The following is a 23,938-nucleotide window of genomic DNA, read 5'->3' on the forward strand; positions in this document are numbered from 1 at the left end:
AAGATGATCTCAAATTTCTTGATCCTAAAAATCCCCAGGAGCTGGTGAACTGATTCTAGGTTTGCAGAAATGGGCCTCAGCAGTGTGATGCTTTTCCAGGAGGCAGTGACACACAGGAGGGCGCGTGACCCTCTTGCTTTCTCTCTGTGCTGTTGGGTACCTGGTCATTGGCTCAGGATAGAGACAGAGGCCACTTATCTCAGAGATCAGGATCTTTCCTTCCATCATTTCCACGGAACCTCCTGACACGGGAATGTGGCTGTCCAGGGGTGCTGCTTGCTGCTCTTCTCTTCCGACGCTATGCTGAGTTCTCGTGAGGGTCTACGAACCTGGGGCACTCCCAAACAGCCAGTTAGCTGTGCCGTAGAGAGACCTTCCTCACAAAGACGAAGAGATGTGTGTGCGGGTCACTTTCCTATGTAGGAGGAACCAGGTAGATTTGCTTAAGCTCCAGAGAGTTAGGCACGGTTGGTGTTTGCACAAAATCAGCTCGCATACCCTGTGAGGGGCTCCCACCCTCGCAGTCCACCTGCCCAGTGAGGCTTCCCTAGAGGGGAGGTCGAGGCAACAGCCAGAACTAAGCCCGCAGCTCCCAGCTGCCAGCTTTAGGACTTTAACCATCACCAAAGTCAGCTGTGACCTGAGAGGGGAGCCACAGAACAGGCCTCTTGGTGTCTGTAACCCACGCAGGCTCAGACCTGGAAGCAGGAGAGACCAGAGCCACAGGCAGGAGCAGCTGGTGCTTTCCTGGGGGGGCGGGGTGCTGCAGGGCCCCCCCTTGTGGGAGAAAGCTGGGGCTCCGCTGCCCCCTCTCTGCTGCCTCCATGTCGGCTGCCTGACTTTCTCCTTCTAAGAAGCCTTAGTTAGGGTGTTCGAGAGGTCACGCGGCTGCTGCCAGCTCAGGACGCTCCCAACGGCTGCTGCTGCTGTGTGGTCGGGTCCTGCTGTCCCTGTGTCCCAATACGCCTCCCAGGAGGTGCCCCTCCACATGCGTTTGCTCCTTCTTGTCTTTGTCAGTAGGAAGCCCGACGCACGTGCAGTCACACACACTCGCAGACACATAAGTGAGTGCACACTCACACACACGCATTCCTTCACTCCCACACGGAGGTCCCGCGAGGTGGTCCCTGTCCCCTCCCTGCTCACGCTGGGGCAGAGGGAAGCGAGCAGCAGGGAGCAGGGGCCTGCCGGGGGTGCCCCGCGAGGGCTCTGCTTCCCCCTCCTCTTCTCCCACCCCCGCCTCTCCTTCCTTGACGCCCCGGGGCCGGCCCTGGGGGCAGGGCCAGCCTCAGGCGCAGGATGGAGGGGCGTCCAACTCCCTGCTGAGTTGCCCTCCCCCGGCCCCGGCTGAGACCAGCTCAGACTGGCAGGAAAGGAAGTGGTCTCCCATGTTGGAGCCCTGGCCTGGCCGTCTCTGTCGGTGGTGGAAGCCGGAATCCTAACCTTGGCCTGCCTTGGCTATGAAACCGTGGCCTGAGCCACCCCACACTGGCCACGGTTGCCTCATGTCGCTGCAGCTCACGCAGTCCTGGACCCACACTCCCGCTGTCCTTTCTCGCTGGGCCAGTTCCCTTTCTACCCCTCGTTGCCCAGACCCGCCCTGGCCCATCCTCAGCCCACAGACCAGGGATGCCACTGCAGCCCTTGTCCCGCCAGCCCACCGGAACCCTCCTGCCCAGCTCCTCCTCCATTCTCCTCCCCCGAGACCCACACTGGCTACCCCCAACATGTCACCCATGCTGAATATGGCACTCAGGAGCTACAGGCTGCCAGGAAATCCAAAGCCCATATTCTCAGTGGAAAAGTACGGCCCCTCTCTTAGGTGGCCCCCCAGGATGGTGGGCCACCCCACCACCCCTCTGTGGTCATGGGCTCCCTCCCAGGACTAGGATTCTGTGTCACCTCCAGTGTCCTCGAGAATTCCTCCTCCTCCCCATCCACACTCAGCTCAGGACCTCAGACCTCAGACACAAGAATCAGGTGAAGACCATCTCTGCTTCCTGCTAACAGACACCTGTGACTACCCAACTCACTCTGGCCCTCCTTCCCAGGGAGCCAACAGTCTCACTTCTTCTGGAAAAGTCCTCATGTGCTATGTTGATTCACCTGTTCCTTCATGCTTATTAATTCCTTCCAAGAAAGATTAAGTGGATGTTGCGTTTTCCACAGGCTGTCTTGTCAACACACGCATATTAGGAAGTCACTCATTTTTCCTGCAGGTCACCTGTGTGGCCCATTGTTTTTCTTACCAAGCCTCCTCTGCTTCCCTGAAGTTTGTCCTTCCGGTGTTGAGGGATCTGTACTTAAAACATCTCTGTGTTCTTTGATGTATTCCAAACTTGGGTAAAATTTTACAAGTGAATTCTGTCGAGAGCTTTGTGTGCTGAGAAAAAAGGCACAGTTCAGAGCCGAAGGACTAGTCCAGGGGAAACTGCACTGATGCCTGGGAACAGCATTGTTGAAACATAGCGAGGACGCCCTAGGTTCATCCAGGAAGCATCCAGAGGCCCCATCCATCTGCTCTAAGAATATTTGTATTCTTACTGAAAAGAAAGCTTTTGGAGGTATTCCTAAGCTTGGCTGTAACCTACTACCATGCTTTCCTGCCGGGGGATCCCTACCGAGGTTCCCGCTGCATCCCCAGTAAACAGCAGAGGCCTGATGACCAGCAGGACCCCCGGGTTTGTACCGAACAGGTGGGACAGGATGTCCCAGCCTCTGGCCCCAACTGTGTACGTCAGAGTCCTTTTGATAGAGTGGACCGTGTCGGCCAGAATTGTTGAAATGGTGGAAAGCAAGGATGGTGTGAGCTCGGCAGCTGGTTTAAAGTGTGGTTCAGATGCCCCTTGTGTGTCCAGCTGGTACGTAATCGGCGTGACAGAGAGTGAGGGTGTGTTAAAGGAATTCATGTGAGATCCCCAGACTCTAACTGCAGCACACAGACTAAGTAGTCGATAACTCCTGGCTGTTTTTATTTGTGGTGTAAAAGGAGAAACAAATTCACATCCGACTGTGAAGCAAAACACAGAAGAATGAGCTTGTATCACACATATTAATCCTTGGGCATTATTATTTTATTTAAACAATTGAGTTGGGAAAATAGAACTTAATTTAAGAAGTTGTTTTGTTTTCATCAGTGAAAACTGGCCATTTTCTGCTCCTGATTCACTGGGATCCGGGAGTGGAGACTTTAAAACAACTTAATCCCTAGCCTTCTCGTCTTTAACTGAAATGAAAATGAAACCTGCTGCACTGATTGCAACTCCCGGCCTCTCCATCAGCGTCTGCATGCTCACCTGAGCCGAGCGCTGAGCTGGTGCAGTTGTGGGGCCCCAGCCTCGGGGGCCACGTGGGCTCCCCCAGCTGGGAAACGTCAGCAGTGGCGTGGACTGGGGGTCAGGGGTCTCCTCACTGGGGGAAGAGGATCTTAAAGTTTCCAAGAGGCTGCGGCCGGCAGGAGCATCATGGCTAAAGAACGAGGCATCAGCCGTTCCTGGCGGCTCCTTGGGGCTGGAGTGCAGCCAGGGGACAGCCGGCAGCTTCTCGTGGCTTGTGCTGCACACGGAGGGCTGGCTCCGAGCTGGCCTTGGAACAGACGGCAGTGCACGCACCCAGGTCCCCACCACCTCTGTCTTCACTGGAGCATGAATCAGGCTCTTTTATCACTTGCCTTTGAAACAAGAACCGTAAATCACACAGATGCTTATTTCCTTTATTTTTCTGAGTTTATCTAAATGGAGTGGCTCTTCATGTCATTTATCTTAACTAGTCTCTGGTTTTGGAAGCACGAACACTAACAGCGTGCCTTCCTGGACGATAGTGGAAAGATGCAAGAGGAAACACTTTCCAGATGGGACACGGGCCCTTTTCTTCCTCTTCACAGTTCTCCTCGGAAAGCAGAGGAAGAGTTTAGGTCAAACAGATCGTGATCAATTAGACTCTGTTTTCCTGTTGCAGAAGATCACACCAAGGCAATCCTTTCCACCGAGTGGGTTATTTCTGCCCATACTTCGGTGACTCCTTCCCGACCCATTAGCAGAATTATTTGCTTTCAGCTGAAGGGCCTGGGTCGTGACAGGAAGCATTTGGCTGTACGTTGTAGAAATGCAAGATGAGGTTTAGCAGGTAACTCTGTTAGAGAAGCTCTCCTGCAACCTCATTTTCAATGACAGGAGAGGGGCTGTGATTTTTTTTGTTTCTTACCTCTTTCAGATACAAGCCACATGAGCATAAACTGCGTGGGTTCCCAAGGGAAGGAGAAGAATCCTCCCTCGGCAGTTCCCACATTCGAAAGGGTCTAACTCATGGGAATCCCAAAGAAGTGAGCGGGGTAGCTGATTGGACTATCCCAGTGACTGAGAAGGAACTAGCAGAGGGACTGGCATCAGGACCTGTGACCTGCGTCCAGGGCCCGGCGGGGAGAAGGGTCCCTGCTTCTCTCATTCTCTGCCGTTCCAACTTGAAATTCTTACTGACCTCTCATGCTGCCCTGGTTTCCACAAATTAAAGAGCCAGCCCTGCCTAGCAGCCACTTCCGTTCAGCCATGTTACCTGGGACAGAGCCAGGAATGTGATTTCCTGGGGACTGTGCGCCCCGTGGATCTCCTGGGCACCACAGCGGCACATGGGAGGGAGGGAGGTTCCTTGGTGCATTTCTCTTCTGTCATTCTCCACTCCACTTACGAGGTGCGCCAGTGTGGCCGGACAGAAAGACGTTCCAGGGTCACAGGGGAAGTTGCGTCCTCTGGGCTCCATGCTCCCCCGTCCTCTTCGTCTGGCCATGGACCCCGCTCCACCAGGGATTCTCACGCTGTGGCTCATGCGCAGAGACGCCCCCTCCGAGGGCGGCGGACCCTGCTCTTCTTTCTGTGCCTTGCCCCACCCCATGTGCCCATAGTGAGAAGGCGCCTGACCTTCTTGGTTTGGTGGGGAAATCAGAAGTATCTGGAATTGACACTGTCTTTGGGCGCATGTTTGGCTAAAGTATGACATCGCTAGTTCAGGGGCAAACATCAGGACAGAGTCACCAGGGGTGACTGGACTTTAGTATTGAAGATGATGTCTGCCGCATTCCTCAGGAAGGACGTCGCTTGACATCAAAACAATGAATTTCAGATGCATCCAAGGGGCCCAGGCTGGCTCAGTTGGTAGAGCGTGCGGGTCTTGATCTCGGGGTTGTAGGTTCGAACCCCATGTTGAGTGTAGAGATTACTTAAGAATAAAGTCTTTAAAATGTGTTTGAGCTGGTATAGCCAAGGAAAGTCAGGTTGCAAATGTGAACAAACAGAATTCCTCACAGGTGAGGTTGATTTTTTTTTTTTAAAGATTTTATTCATTTGAGAGAGAGAGTAAGCGAGAGAGACAGCACAAGCAGGAGAAGGAACAGAGGGACGGGGAGAAGCAGCCTCCCCAGTGAGCAGGGACCCCCACACGGGGCTCGATCCCAGGACTCTGAGATCAGGACCTGAGCCAAAGGCAGAGGCTTAACCCACTGAGCCACCCAGGGGCCCCGGCTGGGCTGATTTAATTTACCTCCTCTGTCACTTAGATATTAACGTAGAAACCATTTCAAAAAAAATATAAAAAACCAGTAGCTTTCTAGATTTGAATTTGTCATTTGACACTTAAAAATCTGCCTTAAGTAGTTCTGTAAAATTTTTTGTATTGCAGGTTTTTTGGTCTGCTTGTTTTTGTTTTGCCTGTTTTAGTTTAGTTCCTCTTATTTTGTACTTATATACATATCGCTTTATTTATCCACATGAACTAAAGCAGAAAGTCACTTTGGGAATACGTCTATTTTTCAGGGAACTTAAGTGGTTTTATACATTAAAGAGTATCTACATTTTTCTTAATATTTTTATTATTTGGTTTTCAGGCCTTGGTATGATACACTCTAAACTTCGTCAAATCCGCCCATGTTCAACATCAGTGTCCTCTAAGGAATGACCAGTATGACATACCCATCAAATATTTTGGAATAAAAATTATAAGCTAACTTACAGATAGACAGATATAGATGGTTGTTGGATGGGTGATGGATCCAGGACAGATAGACCCATGATAGGAGAGAACAGATCTGACTACAAGTCCTCACCTACAACCGCATATCCACTGTGTACACTAATCCGTGCTTCTGGAAGTATTTGTTGAAAACTGGAATCTTCACACGTCATGATTTCTTCTTCTTCTTCTCCTTCTTCTTCTTCTTCTTCTTCTTCTTCTTCTTCTTCTTCTTCTTCTTCTTCTCCTTTCTTTGTGAGGGGGGATATAGGATACTGTTTTTAGTTAAGAGGTAACATTGCTTTTACTCTCAAACCTGTGAGTTATTTAGAATTATTACAGTTTAGTATTTCCAACTCTACGGAGGCTTCACAGTAATTTGTTATTTCAGATGTTATTACATTCTGACCAAAGAAAGAGTTAAAAATTATATCATTTTTCTCATTTTGAGACTCCCTTGATGGCTTGGGCATGGGAGTGTTTATAACTGTTTCCTGTGGGAACGAAGGAATGTGTGCTCTGTGTCGAAGTCGAGTTATTTATATGGCAATTAGATCACGGTCCTTACTTATCTATTCAAATGTATTCTGACTTTTTGTCTATTTCATGCATATGTTTCTGAGAGAAATGTTTTAAAATCTTATTTCATAACTGTGTATTTTTCCATTTCTCCGGTTACTTCTGTAATTAACATTGAAGTTCTGCATTGTGTGGGTAACGCTATCGCTTCCTCCCGTGGTGTCCTGCGAAATGAGGACCATCTCTACCCCGGATATTGCTTTCCAACTTTAGCCATTTTTCCCTGAACTTAACACTATAACCCTCACTTCCGTTACCTTGTGCCTGATATTTGTTCATTCTCTGGGTTTTTAACTGTTGGCATTATGAGGTCTCTAAGGATCTTGAAAAAAACCGTCCTTTGTGATGGATTTGATTTTTATCAAATCAATGCTATATATTCTCAGGGCGCCTGGGTGGCTCAGAGGGTTAAGCCTCTGCCTTCGACTCAGGTCATGATCCCAGGATCCTGGGATTGAGCCCTGCATCGGGCTCTCTGCTTAGTGGGGAGCCTGCTTCTCCCTCTCCCTCTGCCCCCGCTTGTGCACACTCTCTTGTGTACTCGCTCTCTCTCTTTCTGTCTCTCTCTCAAATAAAACAAACAAACAAACAAACAAAAAACATATCTTCTCACACACATGCTTGGTCGCTTTTACGAGCTGTAATGGCTCCCATTTTTGGAGTTTGGCTCCAGTTTCTTGAGTGTCTTCCGTCTGCTGTACATTTTCTTTGCATCGTGTTGTTTCATGTTTCTGCTGATTCCTTGTGAATTTGGAGGATCCTGTTTATTCTCTTTTATCCGCACTCTTGCCCAAAGGTCTGTGTTTTCTTTTTCTTCACACTATGTGCTTCTGATAAAAACAAGTAGACAGCCGAATAAATGAGTCTAACTTAAAAAACACCCAGGATTACTCACACACAATTTTCATAAAACCCTTACAGATAGATGATTTCTGGAAAAAGTTGAGTGAACGGTGGCAGAGCCTAAACTTGGGTACATCCACGCATGGATGGTGCCCTATCTTGGAATGTTCTGGATGCATCGTTTGGGAGTATTAGGAATCCCTGGGTCAGGAGCCAGACTGGGCGGAAGCACCCCAGGACGGGGTCTGGGGAAGTGGGCCCCCAGCTCAGGAAAGGACTCCCCAACAGCACTGTGGGCCACTTGCACCTGGAGTGAGGTCAGCTAACAGAGTGGAGCCCCAGAGACAGGACCAGCACCTAGAAACACAGCACTCTCTCCCCTTTGCCCCCCCAAGAAAGGCCACTAGCCCAATTTTGCTTTTTTCCTTGCCAGAAATAAAATAAAACACAATAAACTGTAGTAATATAAAAAAGAGAAGAAAACCACTCCATGAACCCTGGGTTCAGTAAGAACAACTTTTAGTGCCACTTGTGCTTTCGAGGTACGGAGGCCTCATGTTAAGTAACATTGACCTTAGAAGAAAACATTGTTGAATTCGGGGATCCCGTGGATAGTGCTTTGGTTCTGATCCTGGACAAGCAAGTCAAGCGTGCTTTCACCTACGATGACATGAAATCATTAATATGTTACTTAATTAGACTTTGCGACTTTCTAAAGCTGAGTGGGGCTGAAATGTACCTTTAGACTGTCTCCAGATGTCATTAGTGAGCTCAGTGGCCATGGGACGGTGAGCATCTGCCCACTGTCGCAGGAAGAAGTCACACCCCTTCACCCTTCACAGCAACGTTCAGTCTGAGAGACGTCACATACGTCTGAATGTCTATTCAGTTACCTGTCAGATCCCTTGCATGACGACCTCGTACGTGCCACCCTTCTAGATGGCTTGTGCCTGGGCCCTGATCCATGGGCCTCACGGGGCCAGGCCATCAGTGGACACCCGGGGACGGATGAGCGCGTTTTGATGTGGATGTGTGCACACTAACTCAGAGCATGGCAGGTCTGCGAAGTATGCATTACTTCCCGTAGAGGATGACAGCAGACTTCTCTGAGCTCTTAGACTGGGTACCCTGTGGCATGGAGGGACCAAGACGAGGGCGAGGGCAAAGGCCTTGAGGCAGAGGTAGACTGGCTGTCGGCAGAGGGCTGGGAAGACTGGCTGGCCTTGGCCAAAGGGAGCCAGGGGCTATGACCAGGAGGGGACCGGCAGGGATCTAGATGTGCACAGCCTTGGAGGCCAGGCTGGGGAGTTTGTAGTCTGTGCCTCGGGGGTTATTAAAACTTGGGAAGGTTTGAGCATTGGTCCCATGTGACCCACCTCTAGGGAACCTGGGGACAAAGGCGTGAGAGAGATGGGAGGCAGAGGGACAAGGGTGAGAGCAGAGCGGTGGGCTCCAGCACCTCTCTGCAGAAGTCTTGCCACCAAGAACAGCAGAGGGACAGGACTGCGGTGGTAAATGGCCGTGAAGCCCAAGGAGGGTTCCTAGCCACTTCTCTCATGTTCACATCAGCGCTGGGTCAGCGTGGTATGCATGTTTGCAGACTGTCCGCCGGGGAGGTTGGAGGGAGCGGCCACGGCAGGCACCTGTGGGGGTCACCCTGGGCCCACAGAGGGACGTGGCTTACGACGCGGTGGCCTGCAGGGACCTTACTCATTATTTGTGTTTTGGTTGTGAAAGAGGTCAGGTCCTGGGAGTCTGAGGGGAGGTGCTGGCAGGGGAAGGAGAGCGCTCGGTGGGACAGTGACCGCACCAGGGATGTGCGTCCCCGACCCCCGGACGAGGCCCGAGCGGCCTGCAGGCCCTACGCCGGCGCCATCAGCCTGGGCATGCGTGCAGACGTGGCGGGCATAGTTGGCTTAACCAGGATTAGGATGAAAAGTAAAGAAACCAAACAGGTTATAATTCATCTCAATTCAGTGATTCGCCAGGAAAAATACATGTATCCAAGCGCGGCCCAGCCCCGAAGGTCCGGCGTTCGGTTGCCCGGGGCTGCAGAGCACAAGGCCGGTGCTTGGCAGCTGACGGCTGATCCGTGAAACGGGGAAAGGCCAGCTCCATTTCAGAAAGGGGCCGACCCTGTGCCTGTGTTCTCGGGTGACTTTGGGCTTGGTCCCCATGTGACAGGACTTAGTTGTTCTCTAGTGTTGAAAGGTGTGCTTTCTTTTCCAAGTCCGGATACCTAGTGTGAGCGACCTAGTGATGGTTTGCAGCTCGGCCCGGGAGGCCGCAGTGCCGGCTGCTGGAGGCCACTCAATGGCGTCCTGGGGGATCCTTGTGTCCAGCACCGTGGTGTTCTCGAGGCTCCTGGAGGCAGGTGGCTCTGCCCCGCACAGAGTGTCTCGGTCCCATTCACGTGCACTCCTCGGACCGTTGGAGGAGCGTGTCCTCGGTTGGTGTTCCAAGCCAAACCATCATTAAGTTCTGTGTTTCGAGAGACACAGCTTTAATGACCAAAGAACCGGGGCTTTGTTCGGTGGACAGACATGGAGGACAGTTTGTCATTTCAGGCTGGGCTTGTGTCCCCCGCTGTACTTTTGGGGGTGGGGGGAGAGCCCAGGGGAGGAGCAGTTTGGGTTCAGAGTCAGTCATTCAAGCCCGTCTTTCAGCCTCACCCGGAGGCGCGTGTTTGCGGCGGTGTCTCCCGTGTCCACACGCACAGGGCAGCATGGCTCACGCCGCCCCATGAGCTTTCAGAGTAGCCGGTGCCCGAGCCAGGCCCAGCGAGTCACACGCCCTGAGCCTCAGTCCTGACCAGACCCCGCGTCTGCCCCACACGCAGCTTGAGAAACAAACCACGAGGCTTAGCAAAAGTCGAGCCAGAAAGAAGGAAGCCTCTCGTGCTGTCGGCAGTCCCTCCGCTCCCAGTGGGATTCCGCCCGGACCACGGCGCAGCGAGAGCCTCCCGAGCTCCGGCCCATCCGCCGGTCATTGCGTCCTGCTTAACAAAGCCCAGCGACTCGGTGTCACCTTGATACTCTGTCCTTTTGTATGTGAGAACTTTATATTTTCTAGGAGTTAATAATGGCTTGAAGTTTGCCCGATTAGATTTCTTTACATAAACCCCAAGGGATATAAAATCATCGATTCCTTTCACCAATATACTAATTGGAGCGTCTGCTATGTGCCAGACACTGGGGATTCGTTCGTGACTCAAAAGAGTCCCTGTTGGGGGAGCTCATCTGGGTAGAGACACAGTCAACAATAAACAAAATATATTGTTTTAAAGGATGGAACATTCTAGAAGGTGATGAGAACCAAGAACAAGGAGGAAGAGGGGGAGTGGTGTGAGCAGGGGTGCAGGGTGTCCAGGGCACCTCACACTGCAAGACCGAACTATCTTTCTCTTTGTTTCTTTCATGTTTCCTTTGTTTCTCTCTCTGCCCCTCCGCACAGATTATTCCCTCCATATCCCTTTCTTCCAGCAGCGAGGGGGTGGTTCCCTGTGTCCTGCTGTTGTCCTCCGCCGGTTCCGCATAATCCTCATTTCCCAGGCACGTAGAGACCGAGACCCCGAGACGTGCAGTAGACACTCCCAGTGCTGAGACAGGTTCATCAGCTGCTCTGTCACCATCGGTGTCTTTGCGCTGGGACCATCAGTTTCTCCAGGAAAGGGTCCTGTCGTCAGACTTGTGCATGTTGGCGGGTGGGGGGAGGTGGCAGGTGCGTCCAGCCCTCCAGCACGGTGGGGAAGGGGATGGGCTGGGGTCTCAGCCTTCCACCCCCACAGCTCTCCTGGTCTTCTGGAGACACGTCTCCAGCCGAAGCTTCCTCCTTGGCCTCCTTCAAAACTGGGGAACACAGCCAGTCCTCTGTCCTCAGTCCACAGCGTGTTACCAAAGACCTCTCTTGTTGATGCTTGAAGTGACAGCACAGTAGTCCGAAGGTCCCCAAAACATGTGCCCTACTGGTGCATTCACTGTAATAACTAGAAGGAACAAGTCCACATAAAGGCAGTAGAAATACAGAGGAAATTCATTGGAAATCTTTACACAAGTCCAGGGTTAAATCCGTTTTGTGTTGAGCAGAGAGGAAAACAAATTACCCGTAGGGTGAGCAATGTGCCTCGAATGATGTAGGATTGGCCCATCTCTGGGGCTTTCCCTCAGGCCCAGGCCACCGGAGGGCTGGGTCATCCTGACTTCGCTTTCCGTGTGCGAAAGGAAGATCAACTGAATCACGATAGAAAATGCTCACACAGCGGTTTCTTTCATCGCCAGTGATCGGCGCCCTCGGGCCCTCAGCAGTGACTCTGAGAAGTCGAGCTTCCAGAGCACACGGCTGTGTCCGTGCAGGGGTGTCGGTGATGGGGGGGACACGGAGCCTCCAGAGCACACACAGGCGCCTCTCCTTCAGGCTCCCAGCTTTGTTTTCACTGCTTTCAGCGGAGAGTGGCCTAAATCCTGGACGCTCCAGGCCCTACACACCTGGGTCCACCCCAGCCGTGGTGGTGGTGACACTGACGGACTCACCCCTGCTAAAATGAGGGCTCGATGCACGTGACGCTCACAGAACTCCAGTCAGTACTGTCACTGTCCACAGGAGAGACGTGGTCCCTCCGACAGACGGCCACGGGAGGTCGCGCGGGGAGGGGCCCAGCACAGGCACGCCGTAGCCGCCCATCAGAGTCGTGTACGTTTCGAATGTAAACGAATCAGTATGAATGTATATTTGACACCTCTTACGTGTACTTGGTTCTTCTCCTTGTGTGTGCACACATGTGTGCCTGTTAGGAAACTACGTGTGATCAAAGCAAATAGCGTGTTAATAGATGTTAACTCATGTGTGTTCATACATACGTCTCTGTGTGTGTGTGTCTACCTGTGTATATGGACTAAAGAAAACAAAAGTCCCATAAGAAGGGTCATGGGACATCCCAGTGTGCTCAGGGCAATCCCAGCTGATCCTGTGTCCCTCTGTGCAGCCGTGTCCTGCCCTCCGAGGATGTGGGGGGAACACTGGTCACTCAACACATCATCCTGGCTCTCGGGATAACCCTATGGAAATTTGTTGAGTGCCTTCTTAGGCACATTTTTGTTATTATTACATAATTTTTAGATTACTATGCAATGGAGATTTATTTACTTTCCATAGCTTCTTGTTGATATAATATAACTTGAAGGTTTTCTATACACTAGTATTATAAAATATTTACTCATATTCCCTTCAGACATTTTGGTTACATCAAATATTTGACCTTGATGAAAATGGGATGTATTTTGGCAGAAAGAACGAAGTCCACGTCCCACAGCTTTTCTTCCACAGCCCAGCGATCGACCCCAACGCCACTTAGTGAAAAACGCGTCTCCTGTGCACTGATTTGGAAGGCCGGCTCCTTTCCAGTTAGCCCATAGACGGAGTTGCCTCCGGGCCGTAACCTCCCTTTCCAGGTTACTTTTCTATTTCAGAATCTCACTGTTTGATGACTAGCATTTAATGAACCATGTGGGGTTTGTTTTTTGTTTTGTTTTTTTTAGAATTTTTCTGGGTCTTCTTGAATATATTTTGATCCATATGAGCTTTATATTTAGGTTGCCAAGTTTAAAAATTTAAGGAAAAAAAAAGAATCCTTCTGAAATTTTGATTAGAGTTCCATTGCATTAGTAGAGTAATTTAGACAAAATTAAAATCTTTAACATAACGGAAGTCACCTACTGAGAACCAATTTTTTTTTTCTTTGTTACTCAGTTTTGGTCATTAGGTTCTTTGGGGAAAGGTCATAGATTTATTTACTTAAGTGACTGAACATTTATATTTCCCTGAATATTCCATATTTTTATTACTGCTATGAATAAAATCTTTATTCCATTATACTTAAGTTATGATTTTATAAAGTCACACTAATTTTGTCACCAGACACTAAATTTTGTATTTTCCATTTTTTTCAATCAGTAATCTTATATTTTTAATATCATAAACCAATAATGATAATTTTGGCTTCATTTTCTAATGTCTATACCTCTTGTCTACCTACCCCAGTTTAACTGCAAAAGCATGTGCTTCTAGAATAAAAGTACAACGCATCAGTCCTTTTCCCGATCTTATTGGAAGGTGTCCACATTGTCAGCTCTCCGTCTGGTAGAAGTTGCCCCTTCCATTCAGATTCATCAGATTATGAAATTTCTCAAGTTTGTATTTTCTCAGTTACTGAATTTTGGTGAATTCCTTTTCTTCCTGAAATAACAGTTTTACAACAGACTTGGAAAGGTTTTAAGGAAAGGCATTAATGGGGGCACCTGGGTGGCTCAGCTGGGTGAGGGTCCAACTCTTGATTTCGGCTGAGGGTCATGAGAGTGAACCTGGAGTCGGGCTCTGCACGGAGCGTGAGATCTGCTCGAGTCTCTCCTTCTCTCTCTGCCCCTCCTCCCTGTGCCTTTGTCTCTCTGTCTCTGTCTCTCTCTCTCTCTAAAATTACAGATCTTAAGGAGAAAAAAGAAACAACACTAATGAATCTGGTTTTGAGAGTGTGTGAGGTTCTGAGCAGAGCACAGGTGGAGTCCTGTTCCCTATCCCCACCCCACGCACCCCAGGATACAGAGCTGCAGAGTCCTCGGGGACTAGTCCGTTGATCTGGACCTCAGACCTTTCTACACACGCAGGTCCACGAGCTTTACAGGTCAAAGATGGAAACTCTCGGGAGCCGAGAGGCAGCACAGACACCACTGAATGTGCTCTGAAGGCTCTGAGTGTGTGTGTAACGGCCTTAGTGTCAGCCCCCAAGTCACTGGAACACATTGAACTGGGACGTGTGCCCGTGATTCGGGCAAGTGAGCTCTTGGGGCATTAAAAGGGTGAAGAGAAGGAAAGCACCTGTCATTCGACACCTGCGATGAGTGATTGATGGCTCCGGGCAGCGTTCCTGCCCTGACCCCATCAGTCCCTGCGTTGGAGTGTGCGACTGCCTTAATTCGGTAGTTTGCTTTTATAATCCGTGCACATTTCCAGAGAGTGGTTTGTGGGTTGGTGAGGGATCTCTCAGTACATATGTCTTCTATCAGTTCTTCCATCTGTGGTGGCTTCCTATTTGTGGTTTTTAAATAGCTCCCTACTGTTTGCTGACTTTGGATTAATGGTCTTCCCTAGTTCGCCTCTACGTTTTTTTAGGAAACCCACAACCTTTTTCAAATCCCAGTATAGTTACCCGTGCGACTTAAAATGATCTGCTTTAGCCACTCCCTCCTCGTCCTCCCCCTGCCCCTCCCCCTGCCCCTGCTCCTTTTTTATCAATGTCCCAAAGCAAACTAGAACTGTAAGACTGTTGTTGGACAAGGTAAGGCCATTGGTTTATTTCTACTTCTTTTGTTTCCTACTCATCAGACTTTGGCTCAGGCCCCAATCTTTGTTAAATTGTCTAGCTTTGACTTCGTTTTAATTTTATTATGGTTTTCATACCATGGAGTCTATTCCTTCAATAGAGAGGACGTGTTCATTCTGTGTTACAATCTTACTGGTCTACTTAAGTGGGAACAGTGGCCTTGCCAGTCCCTGCACCCCTAACTTTCTCATTCTTCAGGTGAGTAGTTTAAATGTTTCCCTGGCCAGCAGGAGTGTATCTCCAGGAGACTTTTCAAGAAGGATCCTTAAACCACAGATCGCCTTACCCCTTGTTCACCTTGGAACATCTTCCTGGTGCTTCTCCTCTTGCTCCCTGTAATGTCATCCTGTCGTCTCAGCTTTTCCTTGAGGTCTTCCTTCATACAATTCTTTCTCTCTTAGGGTTCCTGACAGAGTTAGGCTATTTCGCAGAATTCTCTTCGATACAGTGAGTCTTCTTTCACAATATTTTTATCTTCTTAATCTTTTCTTTGAGTGCTATCTTTTTCCCATGGACCTCTTGTCGGATGGGTTCCTCTATGATCTCGACTAGGCTCCACTAAGATTCCCTTCTCCCCAGCTCCGCTGGAAGCAGGGCATTTCCAGACGAGTCTTTTATCACCCAGAGTGAAGCTGGTCTCCATCGTCCTGGCCTTGCTCCTCTAGTCCATTTTCCCCCCAAGTGCCTTCTGGAACAAGTGTAGATAGCTTATGGCGTGATTCGTCTTTCTGTTTGGGCTCTTTTGACAGGTCAGAGCTCCTCGACCGTGTATCCGGCTTTGGTAAAGGGGTCTCCGTGCGGCGTCATTCGCACCTCCTTTCCCAAAATGCCCGCCGTGATTTTTAAATTAAAAAAAAAAAAAAGAGTGTCAGAAATAAGTGCTTTCTTTATCAAGCTACTGAAGAGTGGTCCACGCCCATCAAATAATTATGTGGCCCATCTGTGGTGACCAAAGACATTCACTCGGAATCTGCTCAGTTGATCCACCACAGCGTGAATTGTCCCCCAGACAGTGCGGACAACTGCAGAGGCTGGTGCCCGTGGAGTGTTCCTCCAGAACTGGCAATTCCTGGGGCGCCTGGGTGGCTCAGTGGGTTAAAGCCTCAGCCTTCAGCTCAGGTCATGATCCCAGGGTCCTGGGATGGAGCCCCACATCGGGCTCTCTGTTTGGCAGGGAGTCTGATTCCCCCTCTCTCACTGCCTACTTGGGATCTCTGTCAAATAAATAAATAAACAAATCTTTAAAAAAAAAAAAAAAAGTGTTGGCAATGCCCCACACAGTCCTAGGGCCACTGTGACCCATTGTAACCCACATCTGTGACATGCCTCCAGGTAGCCTCAGAGTGGTGGGCCTCACAGGGGCCAGAGCACAGATGCTAGGACCAGGCTACCTGCCTGAAATCCTGGCTGTATCCCATGCTCCTGCAGATCCATGAGTGTGTTCCTCAGTGTCCAGCCCTCCAGCTTCCCATCTCTGAAATGGGCATAATCACTGTACCTCCCGTGCAGATTTCCTGTGAGATTTAATGCAGTAATACAGATGACGCATCTATCTCAGTGACGCTTAGCTGTCCTTAGCACTGGAACTACACAGACTAGAGAGATTTGGGCATCAGATTCATTGTCTGACTATAGGTTTTTTGGGCTTGGGACACATAATGGTTTCTCTAGGACAGTAAGATTTTGAAGACCATCCAATGTCATTTCATGCTATGTGAGGAGCCACACATGAAGCCTTTTTTCCATATTTTCAGACGCCTTCACTGGTTCTTCCATTGGAGACCCTTTTATTTAGTTCACAGAGTTGAATTTCCCACAGATTTCTCTCCCGTGTGCCTGAATGCTAATGCAGTTCTCTCACAGCTGCTTGTATGTGTATAGACTTTACATCACATGGGCAGTTAAGGAAAGACATCACAGGGCTGTCCGAACTACCCAGACAGCGTTTCTCTGCTCCGCATATGGTATTTAGGATGAATGATCAGAAATGCTATACTGGTTGGCCGCTGTTCCAATCTGAGTCAACTAAAACAGCCGAGCTAGAAAATGTGCTCTTTAAATAGGGGCTTCCCTCTATCCTGACTCACTGTAAAAGTCCTGAACTTTTGTGAGTGCATTCAGACACACAGTACAGCATTTTCTCATGTCCCTGTACATGATGTAAGTACCGTCAGATCGCTAGGATCTTCTGTGATGTAGACTAATAAGTTATATCAATTATAATACAGTAAATGTCATTAATGAGATTGTGGTGTGCACATCCCTGCTCACCTTCCAGTGTTTCTAAGAGCAGTAGATCAATATGACATTTACAACACGAATCATCTGATAAGCTTTGTGAGTAGTATCTGCAGCTTTACACCAGGATGTTGACTCCAAAGACATAACGGTATTTGACCAAATAATTATTTAATTAACTAACTATCCTAACAGGTACCGATATTATTTAATTATTATTATTTTTTTAATGTGTAACAAGCTTGCAGTATTTGTTAACATATAAGACCTCCCTGATGGGGATAAAACGCCATCAGTGGGTTCCTAAGACTTGATAAGAAAAGGAGACCGATCTGCACGGGTTTTGAGGAAGAGTGAATGCAACTGGAGAAGGGGCTTCCCAGGGGTGGGAGACACGAGTCTACGTGAGTATTATTCTCCATACTCTGTGCTTTCATTTCCTGGATCCTATTAATCTTAAGGTGCCACATTGAGAAATCTTCCCTGCAGAAAATGAGATTGATCTGACCTTGTTCATCCATCCAGTGTTGACCCTGTGTTTCTGGTGTTTCTGGTGGGCACCTGCCTGCGGCATCTCCTGGCCAGGAAACTCGTCCGCAGCCTGTGCTGCTTTCACCCCTGGACCTCCGTGTGGGAGCCGTTTGACAGTTAGCAGATAAAATGTAGGGACTCCTAGCAATCATTGCAAAAAATCCCATCTTGCCGTCATTTTGTGGAAGCTGCAGAATTTGTCGGCCATCATTTCTCTCCACTTTTGAACGCTTGCCTCGACCCCTCTCTTCAGGTTTAGACCTCCTATTTCCCACCATACAGCTGTCATCACTGCTTTCATAAATTAAACTACAAGAAGCCAGGAAATGAGATGACCGGTTTTATTTCAATTTCATGGGCTAAGCCCTCAGAGACCCATGAGGACAGCTCATGGACCTGACGTCACCGTGTGACCTCAGTGTTCTTATTATCTCCGCTGACAGCAAAGACTGTGCCAGAGGCTCTGTGCAGGATACAGATCGCATCCCAGGCATTGGTTTGCTCGCCGGCTCCACCTCTGTCAAACATGGGTTCCATCTGCGTCTTCGCTTTCTCTCTTAAAGCCCCCGGGTGACGGTCTCCGGCAACTCCGTACAGAAACCCTCTGTCGCCAGCCCTCGCTGATCGAGGCCCCCAGCCCAGACCTTGTGGGCTGGGTGGCTGCCATCCAGGCCCAGACTCTGGACGAGGCCACCTGGAAAGCATTCTTAGAAAATTGACTCATGAGTCTGGAGAAGATCATTCCGGAGTATTTATCTAGGAGTCAGCATCTAAGAAACCCTGAAGCAGAAATACCTGAAAACCCTGAAACTGTCGGAGGAATGAGGCCATCAGTTTAAATCCTTCTCAGGAAAGGAAGAAGCCACAGCGGAGAGAGTTCACCTTCTGTAACAGAGGGAGAACCAATGCCCCTTCCCCAGAAACAGGAATCCAGAAAAAGGGAGTCGGAATGCAGCAGCTGGTGACTCTTCCGTGATTTACGTCCCACTTTGCACCTCAACGTATGAATTAAACCTTCTCCTCTGGGAAGGTCATTCATGTTTAAAAGAAAGAACAATGAACCCAGGCCAGTTGATGAATAGTTAAGTTTATGTGCGATACACAGGTTTCCCAGAGACTACCGAAAAGGTTCTCTTGAGAGGCAGGGAGAGATCTTTCAGGTGTTATAGGAAACCTGACATTGCGACACGGAAGGAAAAACTGTTTGGAAAGAGCTCAGCCTTAAGTATGTGGACACCGATTCAATACCGAATCATTAAGGACTTTTCCAAATACTGCCCTGTGTGCACACTTAGCTATGAGAAGAAAGAATAGGAATTTTCTTTGGATTCATTGTCTGACTATAGGTTTTTTGGGCTTGGGACAAAGCTAGGGGAGCAAGCTCGCATCTGTGATGACGAAATAGACACATGTCCCACCATTTGCAACTGAAATAGGTCATGGCCAGCAAATGCGTAACTGCCTGCATGGTTCCTGGGACCTCTTAGGGCCGGGTCACTTTGGAGAATGGCCTCCCATCAGAATCTCCAGTTCTGTTCTGGGAGCAGCACGCAGCAGCGTGGGTAAGAATGCAGGCTCACAGGCTGTTACCCCTGGCCCTGCTGCACGCCAGCTGCACGCCAGCTGCATGACCTTGACCATCCAGAGCCGTAGGGGCTGCCACAAAGCCTCTCTCTGTCCCTGGGCCTCGATTTCCTCATCTGTAAGATGAGAATTTCGCCGGCAACATTAATGCCAGTGTGTGTGTGAATGGATGGACCAGCGTAAACACCAAGGATAGCGCGGGGCCCAGAGCGGGCAGGACGGTGAGAGCCGGGCCGGGGAGCTGGACTCGCTGCTTCTGGTCCTGGCCCACAGGAATCCGTAGCTCTCAGCAGCTCAGGGCTGCAGCCTGGCTTTGACTCGTCAGACTCCCAGCTTGCAGGTTCCTCCTGTTTCCTGGGTGCAGCCGCCCGCTTCGGTCTGAGCAGGCCTCATGGTCTCGTACAGATTCCCCAGTATTTGGCTAGAGCTTCGAGAGTGAACGTGCAGGGTGTGTTGCTTTGGGAAGTGCTGTGTTATGGCCAACATCTGTCTCCCACAAGGGGGCCGTGTGTGCCCGTCATCTGCTCTGGCCACACTCAGGGCATCCGCCTTCTAAGAGCATCCTGGCTACCATAAAAATGCCCGCTGCTTCCTGGGTCTACACACAGGTTCAATCATGGTATTTGTAATTGAATTTAAGCCTGGGCTCTGCAAAGTCTGGCCCGCCGGCCCAGTGCCGCCGGCTGTCTGATGACCGTCAGTGAGGTTGGGGGGGAGCCACGGGTACACCCACGTGCTTCCCAGTTGTCCAGCTGCTGTATCCCTGCTGTGGCTTGCTTGAATTGTGACAATGGAGACCCTGTGGCCCACAAGCCGAGAACATTCGCCATCTGGCCCTTTGGCCTGTTGTCGGCCAGCTGCGGGGCTAGATAACGTCTTCCTAGCCAAATCAGCTTCCTGATAGACAATGCTGCCCCGAACCTGGCCACGGCCCAGAGAGCCCCTCCCGTAGGTATGCAGGCGTCTCGTAAGGGGATTTGGATGGCGGATGTATTCGTACATCTGTCTTCTCAGCAATCTGGATGACATGTTTTATTCTCCTCCCTCAATTAGGAAAGGGGCACACCTTCAGGATAAGAGAGTTTCTCTAAAGAAAGAAGTAAATGAGATTTAAGGTCAATAAACAGGCAAGCTTATATCAATACATCTGGCTTTTACCTAAATTGTATAACGTCCTCGCCAGCGGCCGACACGTCTAAGCGTGGTGGGTGGCCTCACGCGCGCATTCTCTGAAAAAGGTGGGACACAAACCACCCCCGTTTGGGGTTTTCCAAGAGCAGCTTGTGGGGCCCGACGGTCCTCCTTCTCCCATGACTCAGCGGGTGTTGGTGGTGACTCTCGGGACTTCTGCGGGGATCCACCTCCCTCTCCTTCTGGAAGATAGGGTTTGGGGAGGGGACTCGCAATAGCTTCTCGTCCCTTATCAGCCTCCACGCTGTGGCTCCTGATGGCCACACTCTTCCCTCGGAGGTCTTAACTTCTGTTCTGTTCTCAGCTGAGACGAAGACCTGTCCAGGGCCATCTCTAGTTTAGTTTATGTAACTGAGGTCGCGTCCACTTGCCTTTCTTCAGATGGTGAATAGATTATCCAGTCCCCAGTCACCGCTCCTTGGGGACATTTTTTCCATATTCCTTCATCCCTCACCCACCCTTGATTTTAGAAAGTAATTCTGAACTATCTCAAGAATTCTCATAATCGTGAATATCCCAAAATGGCGAACTTTCAGTATCACGATCCCTCTATCACGCCACTTCCACTCACGTCCGAGAATCACGTACAGGTAACATAACGAGATAAACGTGCGTGTCTTTAACTGACCGGGCGAGGCCCACCCACACCGTGGAGGACAATCTGCTGCTGATTAAAAGTCTACTGACTTCAGTGTTAACATTGTCTAAAACAGATCCTCACAGAGTCATCTAGAATAGCGTGTGACCAAATATCTGGGCTGCATGGCCCAGCCTAGTGGCACATAAAATGAACCAGCACAAACCCGGATTCAGCCACATGGACCAGAGGCAGCAGCTTTGCTGGGCAATCAGAAGCGGATCCGGTGAGACAGGGGAGGAGCTGGAGGGAGGAAGCCAGAAGGGTTCCCCTGCCTGAAATGGGCACACAGGACAGCAGGGGCTGAGGTAGCACGGCTGGCTCTAGGTTCCTATCTCTTATCACCAGGAGATGCTCTGTGAGCAGGGGTTTGTGTGGGCGAGGGGCTCCCTAGGCAGGATTCAGGGGCTCTCACCAGACAGAAGAGGAGCTTTTATCTGTCCCACTGCTGAAAAGAGTAGAGCCAGGGGAAAATCACTTAAAAATACACACACACACACACACACACACACACACACACACTGAACCTTTATTTGCACTTAAGCTATGAAAACATGCATCCACCTTCAGATTCTTTTAGCTATGGCCAAAGGATCCCTAGGAGGAGGACTGCCTAGGGAAGGTCCAAGTTGATTATTTGCAATCACGTGCCTGTTACTGACACTGTCCAATTTGGGTTTGTTTTGAAGAGAAGAGTGAAACGTGCCCCCCTCATCCGAGTGCAGAATCATTTTATATTTTTTTATTCTCTCCATATTTCGCTTTGTCCTCAGGCTCGGCTAAGCTCTGTTTAAATGGTCTCTACTGAGTCATTCCAGACGTTCTACTCAGTTTTCTTAGAAATAAGCTTCTCAGCTTCCGCATTCACGTTTCATCGAGCAACACCAAATTTAATGGTATTTCTTAATTCCAATAACAAGTTCCGCCGACAGCAGCAGACTGCGTGTGCCGGCGCGGCTGGTCCCACATGCACTCCTATGGCACCGGACGGTAGCAGAAGGACGCTGACAACTCAGGGCAGACACTTGGCTGGCATGCGACACGGTGTGGGCAGGGGCCGGGTTCTTCTGCCAAGAGAACGGAAAGGCCTGATGAGTCTGACGGGTCCATTCAGAGCAGGTACAAGAGGGAAATTTCCTGAGGTTGGCAGCGGCTGGGAGGCGGCGAGGAGCCTGTGCAGACAGCATGGCTGGTGTCCAGAGAGGAGTAGAACCGATAAACAGAGCCTCCGGGACAGAGACTCACCCTGGAGTATCCAGCCGCTTTGTCCTCCGGGCGGCAGATCCGAGGCATGTGATGTAGGAGGTGACATTGGCCCTGCCCAGCAGAGAACCAGCTGGGGTACCCAGTTAGGAATAGATCCATGATCACAGCCTGCCTTGTCCAAGCAAAATGTGAGTTTGCAAGACCGTGCCTCATGGAGCTGTGCTAGGACAGGGACGGGTCCGCACCCCTCCGGGTGGGTGTCTGGGAGCCTGGCAGGGAGCGGGACTGGGCTCTGTTCCTTTACTTCTCAGAGCTCTTCGTCTCAAGGTCGGAAGCCGTTCATCCCAGCTCCTCAAATATTGGCTCTGGGATGGTCTTCCTTGGGGAAGGAGCCTAAGCTGGCATGACACTGTACCCGCAGCAGCCCAGCCGTGGGTCTGGGGCTGGAGCCTGCTGTACGGCCCCATCTGACAAAGCAGGAGCCCTCCACTGAGCCAGGGCACTGGTCCCCAGGGGAACCTGGGCAGCTCTTCTATCTCGTCAGTGTTAGGGAATGAAAGTACCTGCAAAGAATCCATTCACCAGGCTCTTCAGCCCCGGGTTCTGTGGGCGCATCCTAAATCTCTTCATAGTGCAGTAGTGACATGAGTCCCCAGGAATGCAGGGAGGGGGGCAGTGTTGAACTCTGGAGCCAGTGCCCTGAACTGTCCTGAAGAAGAGCCGGGGGTTGCATTTCTTAGAGTCGTGTTTCTAACCCCGCTGGTCACCCAGGCCACCAGGTTAGGAAAGGAAGGGCTTGGTAAAAATCCACATTCCTGGCTCCCACCCCTGATATGTGGTTCCTGTGGAACAGAGGAGAGACCGGGAACACAGAGGTGTTGGAGAACCTCACAAGCCGGCTGAGGTTTAGGACCCTCTGTCTTAGCGCAGGCTGGGCCACTGTCCAAGGTCCTGTCAGCCCCTTCGCTCACACTCCAGGCAGGAGGATTCGGGATGTTGGACCAAGTCAAGTGGAGGGCGGACCCCCTGTTCTGTGAGTGTGCAGTCTGCTGTAGACTGCTGGTTTGTCTGCTGTCCGGAGTCACCAGCCACCCCAACGTACCTCTGTCCGTAGTCACCAGCCGCCCCAACGCGCCTCTGTCCGTAGTCACCAGCCGCCCCAACGCGCCTCTCCGTGCCGAAGTGCTTGTCATCGAGGCAGCTGGCATGGAGGAGGGCAGGAGGGAGGCGCCCCAGGGAGAAATCTGAGATGGAAAAGATGCTCTTACTCTGAGCAGAGAGTATCCCAGGGGCCCCCACGCCTCCCTGTGGCCTTTGCAGATGCATCAGCGGCTGCCCTTGCTCCTTGGGGCTCAGGTTCCCCAGACCTGTGGCTGCTGGGTCCTCCCCAGCTCCAGTGCTCAGCCTCTTCTTCCCCGTCTGCCGTGGAAACCAGAAGGAGGATTGGCAGTGAGCGCTGCCACTGGAAGGCTGCGTCCAGGACCTGCTGCACAGAGACCGTGACGGTAGCAGAGCAGTGACGCGTGTCGGGCCTGCTGCCGTCATTTCTGATGGACTCAGTCCTCCAGCCTGGATGTAGTGGGGATGAGCGCATCGCTCTGGACGCTGGAGTGTGAGCAGAACACAAGTGGCGACTCTGGCTACAGCGACACCAGGATCATCAGATCCTGCAGAGCTGGAGGCCTGGTTCTGATCCTGTCAGAGTAGCAGGCACCTTTGCATTCTGTTGAAATGCCTTGGCACAGACTGTCACAAAT

At 50.5% G+C, this 23,938-nt stretch overlaps 1 protein-coding gene across 3 annotated transcripts in view; it reads left to right on the top strand.

Annotated features, from left to right (window-relative positions):
- Positions 1–23,938, top strand: part of ADAMTS16 (ADAM metallopeptidase with thrombospondin type 1 motif 16) — a 150,348-nt gene that overhangs the window by 111,643 nt on the left and 14,767 nt on the right. The gene's annotated exons all lie outside the window — the stretch shown is intronic.

This window comes from Mustela lutreola, chromosome 5 (assembly GCF_030435805.1).
Source record: "Mustela lutreola isolate mMusLut2 chromosome 5, mMusLut2.pri, whole genome shotgun sequence".
NCBI classification, from domain to species: domain Eukaryota; kingdom Metazoa; phylum Chordata; class Mammalia; order Carnivora; family Mustelidae; genus Mustela; species Mustela lutreola.